Source organism: Pongo pygmaeus, chromosome 2 (assembly GCF_028885625.2).
Source record: "Pongo pygmaeus isolate AG05252 chromosome 2, NHGRI_mPonPyg2-v2.0_pri, whole genome shotgun sequence".
NCBI classification, from domain to species: Eukaryota; Metazoa; Chordata; class Mammalia; order Primates; family Hominidae; genus Pongo; species Pongo pygmaeus.
This window is the reverse complement of record NC_085930.1, coordinates 15,314,483-15,322,407: the sequence shown is the minus strand read 5'-3', so window position 1 is coordinate 15,322,407 and position 7,925 is coordinate 15,314,483. Positions and strand designations below refer to the sequence as shown.

General features: G+C 34.7%; 1 pseudogene; it reads left to right on the top strand.

Moving 5' to 3' along the window:
- Positions 1-819: 819 nt before the first annotated feature.
- Positions 820-1,939, top strand: LOC129034049 (heterogeneous nuclear ribonucleoprotein A1-like; annotated as a pseudogene).
- The last annotated feature ends 5,986 nt before the right edge of the window (positions 1,940-7,925 follow it).

Genomic DNA, 7,925 nt, shown 5'->3' with positions numbered 1-7,925 from the left:
ATCCACTGTGCCCTAAGAAAACAGCCAATGTGCTCATACTGTCCATCTCAAAAAATTCTTGTGCCACTATATATTTCCTTGGTGGTCTGCTAGATGTCTAGTGAGTACAAATAATTCACAAAGTGTTCACAGCAAAAAATGACATGATAAAAATGTTTTTCTTGGTCATAAAATTGTATGACTTCAGAAAAACGGCTGCAGCAGTTAGAAGATGAAAGAAACTAGCTAGAAGCCCAGTCTGATGTCAGAAGCTTTATGTGCTATCTCATAGCAGGACATTATTCTTAGTTTTATGGGTCCCAAAATTGAGATTATTAGTTCATCCAGAGATGGATAAGTTAACCTACTTGTAGTATCACAATTTATAAGAGATTTATAAATGAATGAATATGCAGAGTATACTTTTCAAGTTTATATTATATTGTTATTACTATCATTACATATTGCTTGTTACCACCATAAGATCTGAGTTACATACAGGAACTATTTTTTTGACCACTGTATTCTTAGTAATTAGACTAATGCCTGGCACATATATTAGACCTCCAATGAATATCTGGTATAAGAATACATTTATAAAATAAAAAGATTATACTATAATTTTCTCTTTAATTCCTACGTTGTCCTTCAGGCTATACATTCTATGAGGACAGAAACTATATTATTTACCTATGTTGTGTTGAGTTCTAACACAATGGCTTGGCTAATCAATACCTGAATGTGCATTTTTTTCTACAGAAAATTAGAGTTTAAATAATAGTAATGCTGCCCATGGGTGCTGCCAAGGAAGCATCGTAAAAGTCTATCTTCCCTGCAATCATGGCTAAGTCAGAGTCTCTTAAAGAGTCAGAACAGCTGCAGAAGCTCTTCATTGGAGGGTTCAGCTTTTAAACAACTGATAGGAGTGTGAGGAGCCATTTTGAGCAATGGGGAAGGCTCAGGGATTGTGTGGTAATGAGAGATGCAAACACCAAGTGCTCCGGGGACTGTGGGTTTGTCACATATGCCACTGTGGAGGAGGCGGATGCACCAATGAATGCAAAGCCACACAAGGTGGATAGAAGAGTTGTGGAACCAAAGAGAGCTGTCTCAAGAGAAGATTCTCAAAAACCAGGTGGCCACTTAACTGCGAAAAAGATATTTGTTGGTGGCATTAAAGAAGACATTGAAGAACATTACCTAAGAGATTATTTTGAACAGTATGGAAGAATTGAAGTGATTGAAATCATGATGGACCAAGGCAGTGGCAAGAAAAGGAGCTTTGACTTTGTAACCACTGATGACCGTGATTCAGTGGATAAGACTGTCATTCAGAAATACCATACTGTGATTGGCCACAACTGTGAAGTTAGGAAAGCCCTGTCAAAGAAAGAGAAGGGTAGTGCTTCATCCAGCCAAAGAGGTGGAAGTGGTTCTGGAAACTTCGGTGGTGGTCGTGGAGGTGGTTTTGGTGGGAATGACAATTTTGGTCGTGGAGGAAACTTCAGTGGTCATGGTGGCCTTGGTGGCAGCCATGGTGGCAGTGAGTATGGTGGCAGTGGGGATGGCTATAATGGATTTGGTAATGATTGTGGTTATGGAGGAGGCGGCCCTGGTTAGTCTGGAGGAAGCAAAGGCTATGGAAGTGGTGGACAGGGTTATGGAAATCAGGGCAGTGGTTATGGCGGGAGTGGCAGCTATGACAGCTATAACAATGGAGGTGGAGGTAGCTTTGGTGGTGTTAGTGGAAGGAATTTCGGAGGTGGTGAAAGCTACCATGATTTTGGCAATGACAACAAATCAGTCTTCAAATTTTGGACTCATGAAAGAAGGAAATTTTGGAGACAGAATCTCTGACCCGTATGGTGGTGAAGGCCAATACTTTGCCAAACCATGAAACCAAGGTGGCTATGATGGTTCCAGTAGCAGCAGTAGCTATGGCAGTAGCAAAAAATTTTAATTACTGCCAGGAAACAAAGATGAAACAAAGCTTAGCAGGAGAGGAGAGCCAGAGAAGTGACAGGGAAGCTACAGGTTGCAACAGATTTGTGAACTCGGCCAAGCATACTGGTGGCAGGGCCTAGCTGCTACAAAGAAGACATGTTTTAGACAAATACTCATGTTTATGGGGAAAAAAAACTCGAGGATTATATTTGTGACTAATTACATAACAGGTTATTTTAGTTCTCGTTCTATGGAAAGTGTAAAGCATTCCAACAAAGGGTTTTAATGTAGTTTTTTTTTTTTTTGCACCCACGCTGTTGATTGCTAAATGTAATAGTCTGATCATGATGCTGAACAAATGTGTCCTTTTTAAAATAAAAAAAAAATAGTAATGATAGCAATGACAGTGATGATGATGACGATGACACAATCAGGAAAAACAGATTATATGTGGTCACGTTAAAAGAATCAGTTAACCATTACACAAACATTCATTGTCCACCATATGACAGGCACTGATCTGGGCACACTGGGAAAAATGCAGTAACTATGAAAAGTCCATGTCCAATATAAATTAGGTTCTGTAAGGATAAGACAGTCAATAAATAACAAGTCAATGCATAATTCAGACAATTTAGAATACTGAAGTCTGTTATGAAGATTGCATGGCAGTGAGTGAGTGTGAAGGTGGTCTTGATTAAGTGAATGGGTAGGGGAACATGGGAGGCAGCATTTTAAGTTAAACTCAGCAGGGATGGCCTCTCTGAAGATGGTATATTTCAGTTATGAAGAGAACAGCCAGGAGAACATCTGAGAGAAGGGCATTCCAAGTAGAAGAAGCAACAAACATGAATGCCCTGAGATGAGATAAAGACAAGGGTGACTAGAACACAGTTACTGAGGAGGAGAGCAGAAGTACAGGCAGGTCAAGTAAGGCCATTTGGAAGTCTATGATAAGGCTTGTTGATTTTATTAAGCATAATAGAAAGTGGTTGGAAAGGCTTTAATCAAGAGAGTTAGAATATTATACTTGATCTTTTGAAAGCTTGTGCTGGGTGCTTTTGGGAGAACAGACTGATAGGGGAAGGATTAGAAGAAAAATGATCAATTTCAAACTTGCTGCAGGTTTTTTCAGTGAAAGATAAGTGGCTTAGACTAATAATAGACATGGTAAGAAGTGGGTGGATTTGTGATAGAAATTTATATGTTGAGAAAATAGGAATGGCTGATGGGGTTAATGTTGGGTGTGGAGAAAAGTTGTCAGGAAATGTATGCCATTTCTATGTAATGGTTAAGGAGGGATTGAGATGGTTGGAAAACCATTTTAAGTGTTCGATTTTGGCCGTGTTGAGTTGAAAGTGCCATTACAAATCAAAGCGGATGTATCAAGAAGGCAGCTTTGGTGTTCAGAGAAAGTGCCATATTGAAAAATACAAATTTAAGATTTACTCATATATAAATGTTATTAAAATCATGTGATTGACTAGTAGCACCTAGTGAGGGGAAAATTATTTAGAACATTGCCTCATTTAAAAGTTTGATATAGAAAGAGAATCCAACAAAGGATATTGAGAAGAAGCAGGGGTGATGTAGAAGAAAAAGTATGATGCCATAGAAATCTAAAGAAGAAAGTGTTTCAAGTAGAAAAGAGGGCTAAATGCTGTAGAGAATTTGGTAAGATGAAGGCAGAATAGATGTCGATGCAAACTATTTTACTGCAGTAGAAGCGTAAGTGTCTTGGAGTCTTTAGAGATAATAATGGCAGACATGGATGTACAAACAACCATATTTGAAGAAGTATTGCTGAGTAGTAATGTAGGAGAATGATGCAGTAGCTGGTAGAACAAGGCAATGGAAGATTTGTTAAAAAATGATTTGATACATTAAACCTGTTTTTATTCTCATGGAAATGACTCAGTAAATGGCAGAAACTGAAGAAGCAGGAGAAACAAACAAAAGTGTGACAGCTACATCTTTGAGAAGGCAAAACTTGTTGGCACCAGGGCTTCAGTGCCAGAGTGGCCAATTAAAATTCCTTTATTATTTCAATGGGAAGTACAGGGTGTCTAAGTACAGATGTAAGTGAGATGGTAAAATTGATAAAGGACAGATTTTTTTTTCTTTAGTAGCAGTTATTTTTATATATGAAATATTTGGTAAAGTCATCATCAAAGAATGAAGAGTCTTTAGGGGATGTTGGAGAAAGAAGAGGAGGTTTTAAATTATATTAGAAAAACTGATATTACTAAAGGAATATAAAGAGATTGCTTAGAAGTTTTGAGTACTTTTTGAAGTTTGTCTTCTTACTATTTAAGAAAATCCATTCAGTATATTTATGTCATTTTTTTAAGCAATATTCAGCTTTTCAGCTGCAGCCGAGAAGTCCATAAACATTTAGTTATAGTCAGGGCTGAGATTTGCTAGGAAAGTCAGAGTGAGAGAAAGAGAAAGAAAAGCTAAATGCTTAGTCATTAATGAAAAAGATAGGCAAGATTTATATCACAGGTTACGGATTTGGATTTTTGAGAGTACAAGAGAAAAATTCAGCACTGAAGTAATAATAAGTAATAAGTGCTATTCTGTCCCCTTGAGTGTCTGAGCTGTGTGAGGTGTGTGTGTGTGTGTGTGAGGTGTGTGTGTGTGTGTTTCTGTTAATGTCCATTACCTGAGAGGGCTGTAGAAGAAAGTATTCACAAGAGATGGCAAGTGTCAGTTGGAAGCACAAAGGTAAAAAAAAAGTTTTTAAAATATTTAAATATATAGAGTGGCTATTGATGATTGTATGTAAGTTTTTAGTGGCATAGAAAAATATTTAAAAATGTAGAAGGAGAATGGAAAATGAGGTCAGAATAATAAATACGAGCAAAGCACAGATACAATCATCTTTTGATGACGGGCAATCTGATGGTGACTAAAATGGACTAGGCTGTGAGGCATTATGGGATTGTTTGTAGAGAGCAGGGCTTCTAAAGTCTTGCTTCTACAAATAGGATTCAAATAGTCTCAATATCTTCAGCTGATTGAAAGGGGCTGGTGGTGTACCTTTGAGCGTGGCATGATATAATTTGTTTTTATTTAATATTAATGCTTATTGTAACTCTTCTTATTATTACCTATTTATAATATAAATACACCTACAGCCCTACCTCTGAGCCTCATACCTAAAGAAGACCACTGGAGAAATGTGGTGTTTAGTTTAGGTAAAACAGATATTAAAAGCCACAGAATAAAGAGCTGAATTAGACAAAGTTACCTTTAACTGGGTAATAACAATAAAATTGTGTGCCACACAAAGTGTAACATATTTTAAAACGTGTTTGCATCATTTTGCCTATTTTACATCTTATGCAAAAATTACTTTCACATATTGTTTATGAGAAACTATTTTTAAAAACTTATGCTGAGACTTCCTTCTTCATATTTTCATAAATATTTTTTATTATTTTGCATTAGAACCATAGCTAAAATTTTAATCTTCATTATAGCAGTAATAAAAGAGCATAACTGAAATTCATTTTAACTATAAATGATAATTCTCTAATAAATGTTAAATTTCAATGTCATGGTAGAAAAGTTATCATTGTTTATTACATGAAGAATTTAAATTTTACTAATGCCTCAATTTTTCTGCTAATTCATTGTTTTCTTAATAGCACATAATTGTTTGAATAAAATTTGATGTCTCCTCATAAAAGAAAAGGCATTGTGAAGGAGCACATTCAATTACAACTAAAAAGTGTAGTTAAATGAAAAAGAGATTTGAAAATAACATTAATGTACATGAATGTACTCCATTAATCACTCCATTATGGAGTGATCAATCTGGCAAATACATTTCAGTATAAAGAAACATATATGGAGAAAGTATACATCAAAATGATTCATCAATTATGATCATGTAATAGTATTCATTGTCCTGTGATTTAATAATTTTATAAATACCAATTAGAAAGCATATGGAAATAGTGAAGTCTTAAAATCTACATAATGACACTGTCTTCCTTCCAAGAGAGCATTGCTGAATAGCTACATGATAAATTCTGACAAGAGGATGTCCATTTCAAATGCACCACTTTCAGTCAGCTATTTAATACTATTTCTACCTTTCTATTCTTTGTGGTCTTCCACTCATTTAGGTAATTGTTGAGCATACACCATGTGTGTATGATTACAAGTTACAATAAGTTCGAAAGACAAAGTGAAGATTGAAATTAGAGACTATCATAGAAATACCTAATCCACTTTTGGCACTCGGAATCAATTTCTTTGAATAAGTGACATTATACCAATGTCTACAGGATGTAGAACAATTGTGCAGAAAAAATATGGGAAAATAGCATTTTGTATATAATGTGCCAAAGATGATAATCAGTTAATTTATAGACCTGAATTCTGAAAGTCTGATTTTCATAAAATTAAATATATAGTATATATATATGAACTAGATTTTTCCAGCATGTTGTAAAAAATGCTTATCTATAGCTGAGTGATTATGAAAAACTTTAATCTGATGATTGACAAATAATTCAAAACTACATTTGACTACTTTTCAAACTTTTTTTTTTTTTTTTTTTTTGAGACGGAGTCTCACTCTGTCGCCCAGGCTGGAGTGCAGTGGTGCGATCTTGGCTCACTGCAAGCTCCACCTCCTGGGTTCACGCACTTTCAAACATTTTAAGTCTTTGATATCTTTCCAAATAAGACACAAACACAACCTTGTGTATTCTACTTATGTAAAATTATAGTTATTCCTACAGAAAACTATTCAAAGCTGAACATTTAAAGTGCTTTTTCTTTCACTTGTGAGGCCTGTTTTCTTTTACTGTGTATGCAAACATTAAAACATAGACACTTTTATGTACTAATAGTTCTATAGCTTGTTAACAAAAAATATATGCTTTGACCTAGTGCTTTTTCTATGTTTCTCTTTCTTCTATAATTAGGGGTTGTTTTTTGTTTACTTGGTTAAATGGGTGCTAGCAGAGCATAGTAACTTGTTTTTTGATTTAAAGAAAATCATTAATCCAACCAATACTGACAATTCACAGTCTAATCTGATTCATTAGTGTTTCTAGCTCTTGATTTCTCAGGGGAACCGACCTTCCTTTTAGCATGCTTCTGCCACACTTTCCAGTTACATCAGGTGGTACATGAATCTAATGGACTTATTTCGTTTATACTTTTCCATTATTGCAAAAAAAAAGTGATTTGCTAAATGGTCTCTAATGACCTGAAAGAGCTAATTCCACTTCCCAAAATGCCTAACTTTAACTGAGGAACAATCCATATAAGGCTAAATTGCCAATATGTCTACCTGTAATTATTACACTGAGAAATCTTTGATCCTAAAAGTATGGAGCCCAGAAGTATCTTTCTTAGTTAAAAATTACTTCATAATACAAACACCAGTCAGACCCACCATATTTTTTAGCTATACTCTTAAGCATGTATGATCTTCTTCATACAAGAAATTACATAAACATAAAAATAACCAATTATTTTAATTCTCCATCAATTAATATTGTCACAATGTTTTGCTCTAAGTTAGAAAGAACGAATAATACCTACTATTTGATAGCACAACAGAGTGACCATAGTCAATAATTGTACATTTCGAAATAACTTAAAGAGTGTAATTGGGTTGTCTGTAACTCAAAGAATCAATGCTTGAGGGGATGGATACCCCATTTTCCATGAGGCACTTATTTCACATTGCATATCTGTGTCAAAACATCTCAAGTACCCCGTAAATATATACACTTACTATGTAATCACAAAAATTAAAAAATAAAAGAAATATAAAAAGTTTAATGTAATGAACATATAAAAAATGCTTAGTCCAAAGAATAACACCTTTCATTTAGGTAAAATGGAGCAATACAAATAGTAAATTAGCAAGTTTACAATTTAGATGCCAAATTCTATTTTTGCCTATAAAATTATATTTCCTAATAAAATATTTAGATAATATTTCATTTTTTTGTTTTGTGTTTCCCTATATA